The sequence below is a fragment of the Lissotriton vulgaris genome, chromosome 7 (assembly GCF_964263255.1).
Source record: "Lissotriton vulgaris chromosome 7, aLisVul1.2, whole genome shotgun sequence".
Taxonomy (NCBI): domain Eukaryota; kingdom Metazoa; phylum Chordata; class Amphibia; order Caudata; family Salamandridae; genus Lissotriton; species Lissotriton vulgaris.
Window position 1 is genome coordinate 1,663,507,365 of NC_141695.1, and position 15,936 is coordinate 1,663,523,300.

General features: G+C 45.9%; 1 protein-coding gene across 1 annotated transcript in view; it reads right to left on the minus strand.

Moving 5' to 3' along the window:
* The window catches only part of EFCAB8 (EF-hand calcium binding domain 8), a 1,673,324-nt gene that overhangs the window by 712,897 nt on the left and 944,491 nt on the right, over positions 1-15,936 (minus strand). The gene's annotated exons all lie outside the window — the stretch shown is intronic.

The window sequence follows — 15,936 nt, forward strand, 5'->3', positions numbered from 1 at the left end:
TACTGTAATTCTGCATCATAAGAGATATGATTAAAACAAGACCTTCTTAAAATACTATTAAGTGTAAACCTGTCGGAGAAGTAAAATAAGACATCACTTAAGATGACAGTGGGAAAAGTTACATATTTTGTTGAACACAGGTTGAAACTGAGGACTCGGGCAATCCTAGAAAACATATATGGCCAAATCTCTAACTATTGGAATTTTCATGCATCTACTGGTAAGCTAGAACACCAAACTAATAAGAAAGTTTGAGCATGGAGTTTGTGGAGGCTTAATGTTATTGTTTATGCTATAAAAACCACCACTCCTGCACATTTGTTCATCACCGTCTCTAGAGAGGAAGGAGGCTGTTGGTGGTTTATTTTTCTTTGGTATCAGGCTTTTAGAAGCAAGAGGAAGGATTCGTTCAACCAGCATTTTAGACTGGTCTAAAACTACTAGACTTATCTTTTTCTAGGGCGAAATATTTTTAAAAGGATCTTTGCTTTATCATAATTTTACAGACAGCTTAGCTGCTGTACATAGATGGGTGTGTTGTCTTTCAAAATAACTCTTTAAAATATTAACATATTAAAATTTTTCTGCTTTTGGATTTATTAATAATAATCAAATTTTGAATGCACTTAATTGATTTTATTGCTTTTGAGGGATTTCACACTTTATGGCAGGTTCTTAAGAGTGTGACAGAACATCTCTCTGCGTGTGCATTTGCTCACCGAGTGCTAAATTTGTCACACCTCACTTGTATAAAATCTCCTCAAAATGGGAATATACACATTTTGTGGAGGAGGGTGAATGTTTTCCTGGTTAGTTAGAGCATAACACATACATTGTTCTAGTGCCATCTTAATGATTTTTGGGGCCATTAGCAAGACAAGTTTTCGGGACCTTGTGTCCGAAACAACTTCATGTTTATTGCCCATTATCAGCTAATCCTCCTGGTGCCACAGAGCCACATGAAACACTGATCGGCCCTGGGGGATGTGGTCCCCTGCTCCTTTGGAATGCTCAGGGAGGGGCGGTGCACACCCCATCCTGGCAGATCTGGATGTGGTGGCTCCGCTGAAAAAGCATAGAACCAGAGGCAGGCCTTCGGAGCCTTGGTTCAATGACCTTTTAAAAGCAATGAAAGCGGACTGCAAGAAGGCAGAGAAAAAATGTAGAAGGGACTACACTGAATTGGACAAACAAATATGGAAGTCCAAGATCATATGTTATAAAAAGGAAATATCTAGGGTTAAGGCAGAATATTTCTCTAACATGATTCTTAATGTCCCTAATGCTTCCAAGTGCATTTTTAATATTTTAAAGAACCTTACAACCCCGGATTGCACTAAAAAGCAGATAGCTCCATCCCAGGACCTATGTAATAATCTAGCCAACTTCTTTCATCGTAAGATTAAAGCTATTATTAATGAGCTAGGAAAGGATAAGGAGCACTTGAGGTCTGATACCCCGGACTGTGTGGATCACGATAACTCGGATAAAGTAACAAAGGACATTGGTAATGACCTCTGTGACATCAATGCCGACAATGCTTTAACCGGGTTTGGGCCTCTTCTACCATGGAGGAATTTTGTAAAGTAGCTAAGGGCATCTCTTCCGGCTCACCGTTAGATCCTGTTCCTGTTAAAATCTGGAAGATCTTTGAGACGGAATTGTTCCCCACGCTTAGACAAATCTGTAATCAATCGCTTGATAGCGGTGTAGTGCCGTTGCAGTGGAAACAGGCTTTGGTAACTCCCCTGCTTAAAAAGACCTCCTTGGATCCTACATGTCCAAAAAACTATAGGCCTATTTCTCTTCTTCCCTTCCCGGCTAAGATCACGGAGATGGTGGTTAGTAGGACTCTTTCTGATTATCTAGAACGGCATGGACTGTTGGACGAGGTTCAGTTTGGCTTTCGACCTGCCCACGGCACGCAGTCGGCACTGGTGACCGTGATGGATGAACTTCGTTCGCGGGCAGACAGGAATCAGGCAGCGGTTCTTATCCTGCTTGACCTGTCTGCCGCGTTCGACACGGTTAACCATGGAACTCTTCTGAGCAGGCTAGAGGAGGTGGGGGTGAAGGGACGTGCTTTGCAATGGCTTCACTCCTTTCTTATGGATCGGACGCAGGCCGTGTCTCTCCTTCCTTACCGGTCTGAACAGATTAATATCACTCATGGGGTACCCCAGGGCTCGGCCATCAGCCCGATACTCTTCAATATTTATATGAAACCTTTGATTGCGGTCGTTAAAGAGCATAGGATTAGCATCACAAACTATGCTGACGACACGCAACTCATCCTCTCATTGGAGGGGGAGCAATCCATCTCGATTGAAGAGTTTCACTGCTGTTTGCGCAACATGGCCCAGTGGCTGAAAGTTAATTCTTTGCAATTTAATGCCGGTAAGACGGAGATTCTTTTCTACCCTGTTGATAGAATTCCATCAGTGTTGCCTAGTAACTTCTGGCCCAGTGAAATGTCGATGGAAGTGAGACCAGTGGAGAGGGTTCGCAATCTGGGTATTGTGTTTAACAACAAGCTGAACATGGAAGCCCAAGTTACTAAAACTGTGGGAATTTGCTTGGCAACCATTAGATCGTTACACAAAATTCTTCCTCTTTTACCATCTCAAGTTCGGGCCCTTGTTGTTCAGAGTACAGTCTTGAGTAGACTGGACTACTGTAACGCCCTCTTGCTTCAATCTCCTAAATCCCTGCTGGACAGATTACTGAGAATCCAGTCCGCCGCAGCTAAACTTGCTCTGGGATGTCCGAGACGTTCCTCGTCCTCCAGGGCTCTTGCAGAACTTCATTGGATGCCGGTGGGACAGAGAATTAAGTTTAAATCTCTCTGTCTTGTATTCAAAGCTTTGCATGGGACGGGCCCTTTTGCGCTACAGAGAAAGTTTGAGTGGTACGCCCCAGTTAGAAACCTTCGCTCTGCCTCAGCTAGATTGGTCAAGGTAGCTAGATTCAGGAAAGCTAGAACTGGGGGCAGAACCTTCGCGGTTGCGGCGGCCAAACTGTGGAATGGATTGCCCCCGGAAGTAAGACATATAAATGAGCTCTTACCCTTTAGGAAAAGGCTAAAAACGTTGTTATTTCCTAATGTTTAGTTGACATATTGTCCGGCACTAGTTGCCAATACCTTTCTGTTGCTTGCTTTCCTACCGTGTACTTTGAGTTTTCTCAGCGCCAGGATGCCGTAAGGTGATAGAGCGCTTTACAAATGAAATAAATAAATAAAAAAATAAAACTCAGTGAATGCAAAATTAGCAGAGTAGCTATACTGCTCCAGCACGGGAGTGCCACATAAAGCCTTTAAAAAAAAAAAATATATATATATATATATATATATATTCTTTGATGCTAGTGGTGCCCCTAGAGGTGTCAGGGGCACTGCTAAGCTTTTTCAAAATGTTGGTGGAGGTTACAGAAAGTAGAGCAGCCCCTAGCACCATTAAAAAAAAAAACCTTTAAGTCTCAAGGGTCATTGAAGTCATGAATCCAGGAGATATTACCATATTTTCTAAAGCACTCCAAGTTTGGGCTGTATGCTCTTAAGCTGGAGGGCAGGGACCTCTTGTAGTTGGTTATCTGGTTGCATTTTGTGACCTGAAAAATGTTTTAAAAAGACTCAAATGATTGTTAATGTTTTTTTTTAAAACGCTTTATTGAAAATGTTTTATGACAATCACTTTCATTAAACACTACAGTGTGCAAATGTATAAAATATACATTTGATTATAGTTATTGGTGACTATTTGACAATCAGTCTGCTTTATATATGTTTATGTGCTGAATCCTCGATAAAGCCAATAGGCCAGCTTTTTATATTTTGGTGTTCTGACCCATTGACAAGATCTGTAGCTCTGCCTTACTAAAAATGACACCCTTTCTATAGTTTTTTTTGTTGTAAATCTTTTTATTGATTTTCTCAAACAAAGTTTAGTACACATGTAGTCATACACAATTCGCACACTGGAATATCCAGTACAGTAATCGGTATCTGGTAGCAACACATGAATATAAATCCACACACATAGAAAGTAGAAGTGGCGACACATAAAGCCCTGCAAGGCCTTTTAAACAAAAAAAAAATATATATATATATATATTCTTTGATGCTAGTGGTGCCCCTAGAGGTGTCAGGGGCACTGCTAAGCTTTTTCAAAATGTTGGTGGAGGTTACAGAGAGTAGAGCAGCCCCTAGCACCATTAAAAAAAAAACCTCTAAGTCTCCAGGGACATTGAAGTCATGAATCCAGGAGATATTACCATATTTTCTAAAGCACTCCAAGTTTGGGTTGTATGCTCTTAAGGTGGAGGGCAGGGACCTCTATAGTAGTTGGTTATCTGGTTGCATTTTGTGACCTGAAAAATGTTTTTAAAAGACTCAAATGATTGTTAATGTTTTTTTTAAAAACGCTTTATTGAAAATGTTTTATGACAATCACTTTCATTAAACACTACAATGTGCAAATGTATAAAATATACATTTGATTATAGTTATTGGTGACTATTTGACAATCAGTCTGCTTTATATATGTTTATGTGCTGAATCCTCGATAAAGCCAATAGGCCAGCTTTTTATATTTTGGTGTTCTGACCCATTGACAAGATCTGTAGCTCTGCCTTACTAAAAATGACACCCTTTCTATAGTTTTTTTTGTTGTAAATCTTTTTATTGATTTTCTCAAACAAAGTTTGGTACACATGTAGTCATACACAATTCGCACACTGGAATATCCAGTACAGTAATCGGTATCTGGTAGCAACACATGAATATAAATCCACACACATAGAAAGTAGAAGTGGCGACACATAAAGCCCTGCAAGGCCTTTTAAAAAAGAATATATATATATATATATATATATATATATATATATATATATATATATATATATATATATATATATATATATATATTATTTGATGCTAGTGGTGCCCCTAGAGGTGTCAGGGGCACCGCTAAGCTTTTTCAAAATGTTGGTGGAGGTTACAGGGAGTACAGCAGCCCCTAGCACCATTAAAAAAAACCTCTAAGTCTCCTGGGTCATTGAAGTCATGACTCCAGGAGATATTACTATATTTTCTAAAGCACTCCAAGCTTGGGTTGTATGCTCTTCAGCTGGAGGGCAGGGACCTCTTGTAGTTGGTTATCTGGTTGCATTTTGTGACCTGAAAAATGTTTTAAAAAGACTCAAATGATTGTTAATGTTTTTTTTAAAAACGCTTTATTGAAAATGTTTTATGACAATCACTTTCATTAAACACTACAATGTGCAAATGTATAAAATATACATTTGATTATAGTTATTGGTGACTATTTGACAATCAGTCTGCTTTATATATGTTTATGTGCTGAATCCTCGATAAAGCCAATAGGCCAGCTTTTTATATTTTGGTGTTCTGACCCATTGACAAGATCTGTAGGCTCTGCCTTACTAAAAATGACACCCTTTCTATAGTTTTTTTTTTTTGTAAATCTTTTTATTGATTTTCTCAAACAAAGCTTGGTACACATGTAGTCATACACAATTCGCACACTGCAATATCCAGTACAGTAATCGGTATCTGGTAGCAACACATGAATATAAATCCACACACATAGAAAGTAGAAGTGGCGAACAAGCTACATATTGATCATTATTCTACATTGGCAATCTAGGCTTAGACAACTGCAGTACATCAGCAGCGGCAAACCTTCTCGAAAGTATATACAGAAGATACGCCATCAATAAGGAATCACTATTGAAAGTAAAACAAGCATCAGACCACATCATTTTATACAGCTTATAAAGGGCTCATCATCGTGCTTCCGCTAACCCATCAGTGCACCATAAAAGGATTCCGCCCATCACCTCTCACATGTAATCCTCCCATACAGCGCACAATTCTCCGCCCTCATGGACACGCAGTGTGTAGACACGCAGTCACAGTGTACTATTCTATGGGAAGAGGCCTTGTCTCCCTTTGGGGGCTGGACCCATTGTGAGTCAGTAAATAGCACTTTAGCGGGGCCCATATATCACTAGGTCTGGACGTCACAGGTAGTAACTGAGCATAAGTCGCAATTTGTTCCTGACAATAGATGAGATCATCTATCCAAGCCTTGAATTTAGGCGCCCTCCCTCTGCCCCATTTACTTGCCACTCTTCTTTTAGCCAGTAGTATGTTATAGCAATAAATATGTGGTGTGCCGCTTGTAGTGGTTCCAAGTATCCTAACAGCGCCATTACCGGGGAAGGCTCCACATGGATGTTTATCATTTTGGACAGGGCAGTAAAAACTTGCCGCCAGTATGCCTGCACCCCTTCACATGCCCATGCAAGGTGTAAGAAGTCAGCTCCTGGGGCATGACATCTGTCACATGTATCCGAGTCTCGTAGTTTGTATCTATGAATGCGAGCAGGTGTATAGTATAACCTGTGTAGGAACTTATAATGAATTATTCTGAGTCTACTGCTCGCCGAGATCCGTTCAGTCTGTTGCGAGCAAAATTCCCACTGCCTATCCGTCAGGTCTACCCCAAGTTCCTGGTCCCATTTCGTTTTCGCAATCGCAACAGGCTGTTCCCTCTGCGTGTGCACTGTCTTATATGTCACCAATACCAGGTTTTTGGCTGTTGCACCTTGAAGTATCAACTGTAATGGCGCAAGGGCTTGGGGATCGTTTGGAAAGTCTGGGGTAATAGAACGAAGCCCCTGTCGGAGACGAATGTACAGAAAGGCGTCGAGAGGCGTCTGCCGTATAACCTGAAACATGTGTTCTAGTGTTCGGAATCGTCCCTCATGATATAAGTCCCCCCAAGTTCTAACTTGTGTGCATTCTGAAAACTTATGAAAAATAGCCTCCTGGAGGAGGGGCATGGCTGGGTGGTACACCAGTGGTAGAAGCGGCGAGTAGAGCATAGGCGTATCCAACATCTTGCCTATTTGTGACCAGGCATTGACTGTACTCGTCACTATCGTTGGTGTCTTGTCTCTGCCGGGGGGTGGGGCATATAATACACCGTCAATAGGAACCAATGCTCCGCTGCCACCTGAGGCATATACCATGGCTGATGCACCCAAAAAAAGGCGTAATGCGCCTGTGCACTATAATAATACAATTCAAAATCGGGAATACCAAACCCCCCCTGTAAGTAAGACCTAGTGAGAACGTTCCACTGGAGCCTCGGGTTTTTACCCCCACACCAAGCGAGTCAGTTCGGACCGTAACTGTTTAAAAAAATAAGCTCCTGGATGAAATGGGATGTTCAAGAATAGGTAAAGTAATTGAGGTAATATCACCATCTTGATCAGAGATGCCCTACCTGCCATAGACAAAGGTAGAGGGATCCAACGCGATATGTTATCTGAGATGCGGACCATAGCGGTCCCGTAATTAAGACGCATTAATTTGTCCTTGTCTCTCGTTATACAGATCCCTAGATATTTCAACTCATCTTCGCACCATGCTATAGGGTAATAAAGTGGAAATGTAGTCGTCGCAGCGGTAAGGGGAAAGAAACACGACTTGCTCCAATTTTTTGAACACTGGAAAGTCTACCAAAAGTTATAAATTCCCTAAGGACGTGGGTTCATGTTTTGCTGGGGATCACGAATATAGAGCGTGATATCATCAGTGTACAGGGATACCAAAATTTGTCTCATATTGCACCTTAGTGCTTTGTCCCTATGGTGCTGCCGTAACTTCGCCGCCAGTGGTTCCACTGCAATAGCAAAAAGTAAGGGCGAGAGGGGGCAGCCCTGTCTCTTGCCTCTTGTAATTATAAATTCCTGAGACACTTTTCCATTAATGGTTACTTCAGCCACTGGCGAGCAGTATAATAATTTTATCCAGGAGAGAAAAATAGGAGGAAATCCCATACAAGTCATCACTCCAAACACATAATCCCATTCGATGGAGTCAAATGCCTTTGTAGCATCTAAAAAAATAGCTGACATAGGTAATTCCGATGAGACTTATTCATGACAGTAAATAATGTTCTAAGATTGTGAGATGATGCTCTACCAGGCACAAAGCCCGATTGATCAGGTAAAATTAAATTTTCCATAAGGAGACACAGGTGCGTGGCAATGAGTTTAGCTAGTATTTTAACATCACAATTGAGCAATGACAGGGGCCTATAAGAGTCACAATGTTGTGGTGGCTTTCCCGGTTTTAGAAGCGAGGTGATGAGGGCCACTCTCATAGAGGGGGGAAGATGTCCCACTTCTAATGCATCCTCATACACTTCCCGCAATATTGGGTCCATAAGTCTCTATAAGTTTTGTAAAATTCTATTGGGATGCCATCTATACCCGTGGCTTTCCCAGATTGTATGTGCATAATTGCGTCTCTCATCTCATCCAATTTAAACGGGGTACTCAAAAATTGCCGCTGCGTGTCACTCAACCACCCCAGGGAAACATCTACCAAATATTCGTCTAAATTGAGCCTGCCTCGTGGTAGAAAATAATTTAGTATAATGTGCTGTAAAGGCATTTAGTATGTTTGTAGTGTCCCTATACATCACCCCATCCAACCCTTCTAGTTCTAGCACCACATTAGAGCCCCGTGCTTTTCTAATTGTTGCAGCCAGTGCCTTACCCGGTCTCTCTCCTTCGCCATAACGGCGAGCTGTCCAGTATCGTCCGCGAAACTGAGATTCTCTACGGCCGCCTCGGTATATTCCGTAAGTGTCTCCCTAATTTTTGACTGCAGGGCCTTATCTGGGTGGAGGGCAAGTGACGCTTCCAGCGATCAGAGCTCGGTTTCAAGTGAGTGCAGAGTGTACAATATGTCTTTAAGCACACCAGCTCCTTTCGCTATGCAAAAACCCCTCAACGTGACTTTAAATGCCTCCAATATGGACTCAACGTTGTCAACAGTATCTTTGTTTCGCACAAAGAAATCCTGTACTGAGGAGGAGCTACGCAGGAAAACAAGATGGCCGCATAAGCTCCCGGCTCCGCCGACCTCCGCCAGCAGCTCGTATATCCTGCAATTTATCCTGCTTTTACACCTGACTCCCGTGTACGCGAGGAGTTACTGACTCTGAAGGTGCAATCCCGAAGTTTTTAACTTATCGGGTGACGAAGATACGCGGTGTTTCATTCTCGGCCTAACTCAGCGTGGAAGCCGGGGCCTTGATTTCCAACCCACCCGGGCTGGAGTTGAACAACATCGGCTGTGGACTTTGGGCTTCGTCCGGTCTCTCGAATGGAGACACACTTTACTTGTTTCCAATGGCGATTTAATATCCTGTCTACACCGCAGACGCCGCAGCTTGGCTCTTCGGTTGCTGCGGTCCTGTATCCGACGGCCGGAGACACTGTAAGCCTCCCGGGGGTGACGGACCGGAGTCCTGACTAGCGGCAAAGGTGTAGAAATCGTGAGGTGAGGGCGCCCATTGTTGTTGTCTGCTCTGGTTGTGCCTGCTACCCCGGGGTTCATATCCTGCTCTGTCGCTTCGTGAGCGGAGATGGAGGGGACAGAAGGCACACCATCACTGCAAGTCGTAATGGCGGCCATTGGGGCGCTCCACTCACAGATCATCGTCCAATACCAGTCACTGTCTGCAACAATGGACAATATCTGCCGGAGACCGGACGGCGACTTTTCGGCATTATTTCAGCCAGCTGTACTACCCATGGAACATTGTGGGCTCAACTTCGAGGAACCTGTTCAGAAGCCGGACTCCGTGTGCGCTGCTGATCCCTACAGGATGGTTTGCGCGCCCGTGAACATTGTTAGCTTCCCCTGCTTGAGCCATAACCCACTGAACATCGACATGGACAACCTTGAGTGCCTCAACAGGACCACCTGTGATCATCGGAGAGGTTCATTATTCTTCCACGCTTTTCCTCACTTGCTTTGTGGATGCCGTGCACTTTTATCCTTTTTTTGACTTGTTCGTACTGACTTGAACTTTGATGAACGCTCTGCTGCTTTCACTGTTGTTGTGGTCTGGATTATAAGTGCTCTGGTTAATAATCATACCGGCCAGGGTTAACTTGGATCTTTTTTGGGTTTGGCCTAATATTTTATCTCGCTGCTGGGATTGTGACCTGTAATGTACGAGAGTCGGGTGGTGTGTATCATACTTCCCCGGATTGATTTTATATTTCGCTGCATTATATTTTGGCCATGTTCCGGGGTGGTTACATCTGGTGGGGGGTAAAGGAGTCCGGGAGTGTGTTTTTATCCCTCCTCCTCCGCTTTTCTTCTCTTTTAGGGATGTTTCTGGGCGACAGGCACGATGCTAGTGGGTTAGGCCGTAGCCATTGCAGGGGTGCAGGGTGGGGTTGTTATTTTGCCTTTGTTTTGTTCTATGGCCCCTCTTTCTTTCTTTTCTCTCTTTATAGGGTATTCCTATGTGCGACAGGCACGCTGCTAGTGGGGTAGGCCGTAGCCATTGCAGGGAGGCAGGGTGGAGGGTGTGTGGGGGGGGGGGGGGGGGTTGTTATTTTGCCTTTGTTTTGTTCTATTGCCTCCTTCTTCTTGTTGCAGTGTCCGGTAGCAGTACTTTCTGTTTTATCCTGGAGTATACAAGTGGGTGGGGCTTGAGGGTGGGCGGCCGCGATGAGAGATCGGTTGTTCGGTTCTCTACCCTCCTTGAGCTCACTAGCGCTTGCGTCTTTACTGTCCCTTTAAGTTGGTCCGGGACTACTTTCCTACACCTACCCACCTTTATTATATCTTCGATTGTGTGGCTCTGGATATCCTGTATCTTCTTCTTTATCTTGTCTCTGGGGGGAGGGAGGGTGGGGTTAAAGGCAAAATGAAAACCTTATGAATAGCATGTGATCTGCTCTGTGTTCAATGCAACATATATCCTGTACCGCTGCCGGACCTCAGGGTTGCCGGCTGAAGAGCTGTGTTATTGAACTTCTTATACGTATCTCTTAAATGCAGTGTCCGTCCCTGTGATTGTAGGTCTACTCCTGTAATTTTTGTGAATGATATAATAAAGGTTTAAAAAAAAAAAAACGAAATCCTGTACTTCCTCCCTGAGCTCCTCCTGGAACACAGTGTCAAGCAACATAGTAGGTTGCAACTGCCCGCCATTCCGCGGCGGACCAAAATCCGCCGAGGACAAAGTAAGCCTCACAGTCGCATGGTCCGAGTAAGTTCTAGCCAAGTGCTGCACTCCTGAGACCGCAGGGCATAGCCCCACTGAGAGAAAGATGTAACCTAATCACGCCCACGATTTTTATGTGCAGTGAAATGGGTACCTTCCCGTACATTGGGTGTAAATGCCTCCAGGCATCAATTAAATTGTACTCCGTGAGCGTGTTGTGCAATACGGCACGTGCCCTAGTATAATGATGGGGGGCAGGGATTGACCTATCAACATCCGGGTTATGTGTAACGTTAAAGTCCCCACCCCATATTATATGATTGGACCCAATGTGCACTATATGGGCCCATAATTCTGTATAGAACTCGGGGTCGTCTACATTCGGCCCGTAACAACAGGCCAGAGTGACCGAATCGGGGCCCAGTCTCCCCCAGACCACACAATACCTCCCTTGTGTATCACACCTCATCCCTGCTAATGTGAACGGCGTGCCCTTTTTTTATAAGAATCGCCGTGCCTCTCACGTACGAGGAATAGGAAGAGAATACCCTGTGTCTTGCCCACCTACTAGCAAAGGTGTTGTTAAGTTATTGGCTAAAGTGCGTTTCCTGCAAGAGAGCCACATGGATCCGATGCCTATCCAGATAAGATAACACTTGGTGTTTCTTTCGCGGATCTCCCAGTCCCCTCACATTCCATGTAATAATATTCAACTCACTCACAGACGCAGAGTGCATGGATCAAAACAGTCAACAACTCTGTAGTTCTCCTTACCCTGGCAGTGCCCAATACCTTATCGCATTAAGCATGCAGTGTCAGTGACCATGTAACATGCAAACTTGTGCCACCTCAAACCCTATCTGTGACTATCGCTGCAGCATAAACAGGCAAAAAGCATGACATTCATGTGTACCTCCCCACAACAAACCACCCCCCAATCCCAATCGTGCATCCAACCAAAGTCGGTGCCCTCCCACCCCCCACCCACTGAAGCAACCCAAACTTGCCAGAATCCTGAACCCACCCCCCCCCCTCCCCACCACCTAACAACAACAACCATTCTGACAGTACCCCTCCAACTTCTGTACTATGAACCATTGTGGGGGAATACCCATTGGGGGACATAACCAGGCAGTCACGCAGATCCCACACTCCCCGCAAGCCTTCCTGTGATGGTGTAGTAGGCCCGGGCTTGGGGGAGCGGATCCTGGGATTTAACAACTGACATGTAAATAAGCCAATTGAAAAGGTCTAGTCCACCAGTGTCCAATCTATAAGATCGAAATGCAACTTGACATAGCCATTATTCCATAGGTTCTTCATCTTCGTCGCGGTCTCGTCGCTGCCGTGCCTCCTGTCCACTTCCTCCCCTATTCGCCCGCTTTACGCCCTTCCTACGATTAACTGCGAAGAAAAAGCATCCCGGCCAATAGCCGCCAACAGCAGTTTCTCAATATATTCCCAGTGTTCATCGACTCCGGTATACCTATAACGCGAATGTTATTGCGCCAACTGCGCCCTTCCAAGTCCTCATTCTTGGCTGCTATTGTGCGCAGGATTTTGTACATTCTTGTAAGCTGTGTCGTGTGCTGGGCATTGACGTCATCGGCCTCAGACATGCGGGGTTCCATCTCTTTGATGCGAACTTTGTGGCCATCTAACTTGTGCGCAATTGCATCCATCCTGGACGACATTCGGTCCACCTTGTCCACCACCGTTGCGAATCCTTGACGGATCTCCTGCAGGATATTGCTTATGTCTGATGTCTGAGCGCTAGGGTTATTGCTCGTCTGCGCCACAGTTTCTTGTTCCTGATCCTCCTGCACTTGCTTAGATCCCTTTTATCCTGCATCAAAGTTCAATTTAGGTTGTTTGGCGTCAGGGCGGCCCATTATGCAGTTTTCGTGGGGTCCCCTTGGGGGGCTCTCCACAGCCAAACCGATCTTACAGAACCGGAATGTGTGGCACCACCAACCTCAACCCGTTGGTAGCCGCTTCTCGTGTGCGTCTCGCGGGCCCGCTCCGTGCGTGTGGCTTCCTTGTGGGGGGCGGGTCGTCGTTCCTTGTCTCTCTCACCAACCACTGCACTACTTCGACCTCACAGGTCCTATGTATACCCGTGGCACAGTACGTATTCACTGCTTCAGCGCAGTAAGCTCAAATCCTGTGCACTGATCTTCTATAGGCGCCACCGCGAGTACGTGCCCAGGCTTCTAACTGCATTCACAGGTCCCGCTGGGGAGGGGGGGGGCACCAACGTCCACCGACTGGTCCAAGAGTCCGTAGCCTCACCACTAAAGGCCGCAAGTCATGGACAGGGGTATGATGCGTGCAAACTGCCTCACGTCTTCTAATGTCCCTAGCAGATCCAAGCAGACCCCAGAGGCGCCAGTGTTATTCTCACTCTCCGTGTGGTCTGTAGCCCCACACCTAGACGTCCATGTCTCCCAGAGCGCGGGGCCCAGCCACCAGCCAGTACAGTGCTGAGGGAGGCAGCCAAGGGGGCGAAGAGAAGGGTCCGACCTCTGGGCCAGACCAGCTATGTGGTATTTCGAGGTGAAGGCACCTTCGCCCCAGACCACCCGGCCCACCTCCATTGTTCTTCCGACCTCCTGAGCAGTCCGTTTCAGTAGAAACGCCAAATTCTCCCCCGTCGTGCGTGCTGGTCTGTGTGCGCGATTCCCAGTGGAGGGCCCTTCTGCGTGCCAATAATCTCTTTCTCCCAGTAGCGGCTGCGGGGTACGGAGCGTAATCGTTTCCAGGACTCCCGGGGGGGGGGGGGGGGTTCTCTCACCTCCGCCTGCCTCCCGATTCAGTTCTGCGCCGTTGCAGGCCGAGCACTATCTTCCGGCACCAAAGCACAGATGTCCGGCGATTACGGGGCCGGGCGACCCAGTGGCATCGTGTGAAGCCCCGGTGTTTCCTGAACGTGGCAGCCGGCTACCAGCACCCTTCCTCCTCTGAGCTCAGCGCGTCCACAGTTGCCGATGCAGATCACTCGCCCTGCAAGCCTCCGATCACTCCGTTTCCTTCACCGGACGACTAAGGAGACCTCTCCACACTTTCTCCGAAATTGCAGAGTAATACAAAGCTCATTTACAAAGGATAAATGTCGGATTTGGATCCCAGGACACCCTTTCTATAGTTACATTGCATAGTAGGATGTGCCCTTGTGGGCTTTTGGTTGCAGGGTCTGCGCCGAAACAACGCTGTGCACTGCGATGGACATCTTACTTTACATTTAAAAAAATATAGAAATTCACAGAAAAAAACAAATGTTAAAATGATGTTATGGTTAGGAAGTGTAATAATATCTTACTTTTATTAAAAACAAATCCTTAGACATTCACTCAAAAAAACTAAAGTTAAATGGACATTATAGTTAGGTGAAAATGTCAGATAAAACATACCATTTTAAAAGAACAAAACAACTCACATTCAGAAAGGAGCACACATGAGATATGTGAGAGCAAGATTCAAGTCCCACTGGGGCATTTTGAAAGTAGATGGAGGAAATAGTTGAGTAATGCCTTTAAAGAATCTATTAACAATAGGAGATTTAAATAAGGATGGCTCATCTGGCAGCCGAAGAAAAGCAGACAAGGCAACAAGATAGCCTTTGAGAGTGCCCTGAGCAGAGCCTTACTGGGCCAAAGAAAATATATGCATAGGACCTCTGAAAGAGGGGCCGAAAGGGGATCCACAGCCTTTGCTGTGCACCATGCTACAAACGTATTCCATCTACAGGCGTATACCGATTTAGTGGAGGGACGCCTGCCTGCCAAGATGACATAACAGACTTCAGATGGAAGACTGAAAGCTGTTGATTGTCGCCGTTCAATCTCCACGCAAGAAGGGGGAGAGTGGACAGGTTCGGGTGAAGAATCATCCCCTGCTGCTCGACAGAAGATCCTCCCGAAGGGGCAGTCTGAGAGGAGGATCGATGGCCATGCTCAGGAGCTCAAGGTACCAGAGTCTTTGTGCCTTATCCGAAGCCACAAGAATAACTTGGGCCCAGACGCGCTTAATCATTTTGGGCACTCATTGCAGTACTGCATAAGTGGTACAGACGGAAAGGTGTATAGAAGGCCACAGTTCCCCACGCGACAAAAAGCGTTGCAGAGCAAGTGCTGCCTTGGAAACTCATGCGCTCATGTTCCAGCCATGCCCAGAGGCGAAGAGTCTCCTGACAGAGGGTCCACGACCCCACCCCACCCTGTTTGTTGCAGTACCACATGGCGGTGGTGTTGTCTGTGAATACCAGCGCCACTTTTCCTTTGAGAGAGGGACAGAATGCATTCAGTGCCAATCGGATTACCCGTAGCTCAAGTGAAGACCGGACACCTCTGATCTCCCCCTCTCCCAGATGGCCACCCCATCCCAGGAGTGCCACATCTGTCACCACTGTTAGATCTGGCTTGGAAAGGGAGAGGGATCTGACCCAAGCTTGGTTCTCCAGCCACCACTGCAGTTGTTGTGAAGTTCCCTCTGAGATCTGAACATAGTCGGAAAGATTCCCCTGATGCTGCGCCCACTGGAACTTTAGGTTTCTCTTCAGTGCCCGCACATGCCATCTGGCATGATCCACCTTCAGGATGCAGGAGGCCATGAGGCCTAACAGCCTCAGAGTCACTCTCACTGTAATCCAGGATAGAGGCTGAAACATCAGTATCATAGCCCGAATATCCCAGACTCACTGCTCGGGAGGATAGGCCTGGGACTGCACTGTGTCCAGAACAGCTACAATGAAAGGGAGCGTCTGAGAGGGAGTCAGGTGTGACTTCAGCACGTTTATAGTGAACCCTAGTGAATGCAGGAGGTCTGCTATAGTCTGGAGGTGGGTGACAACAGATTGGGGCGAGCCCGCCTT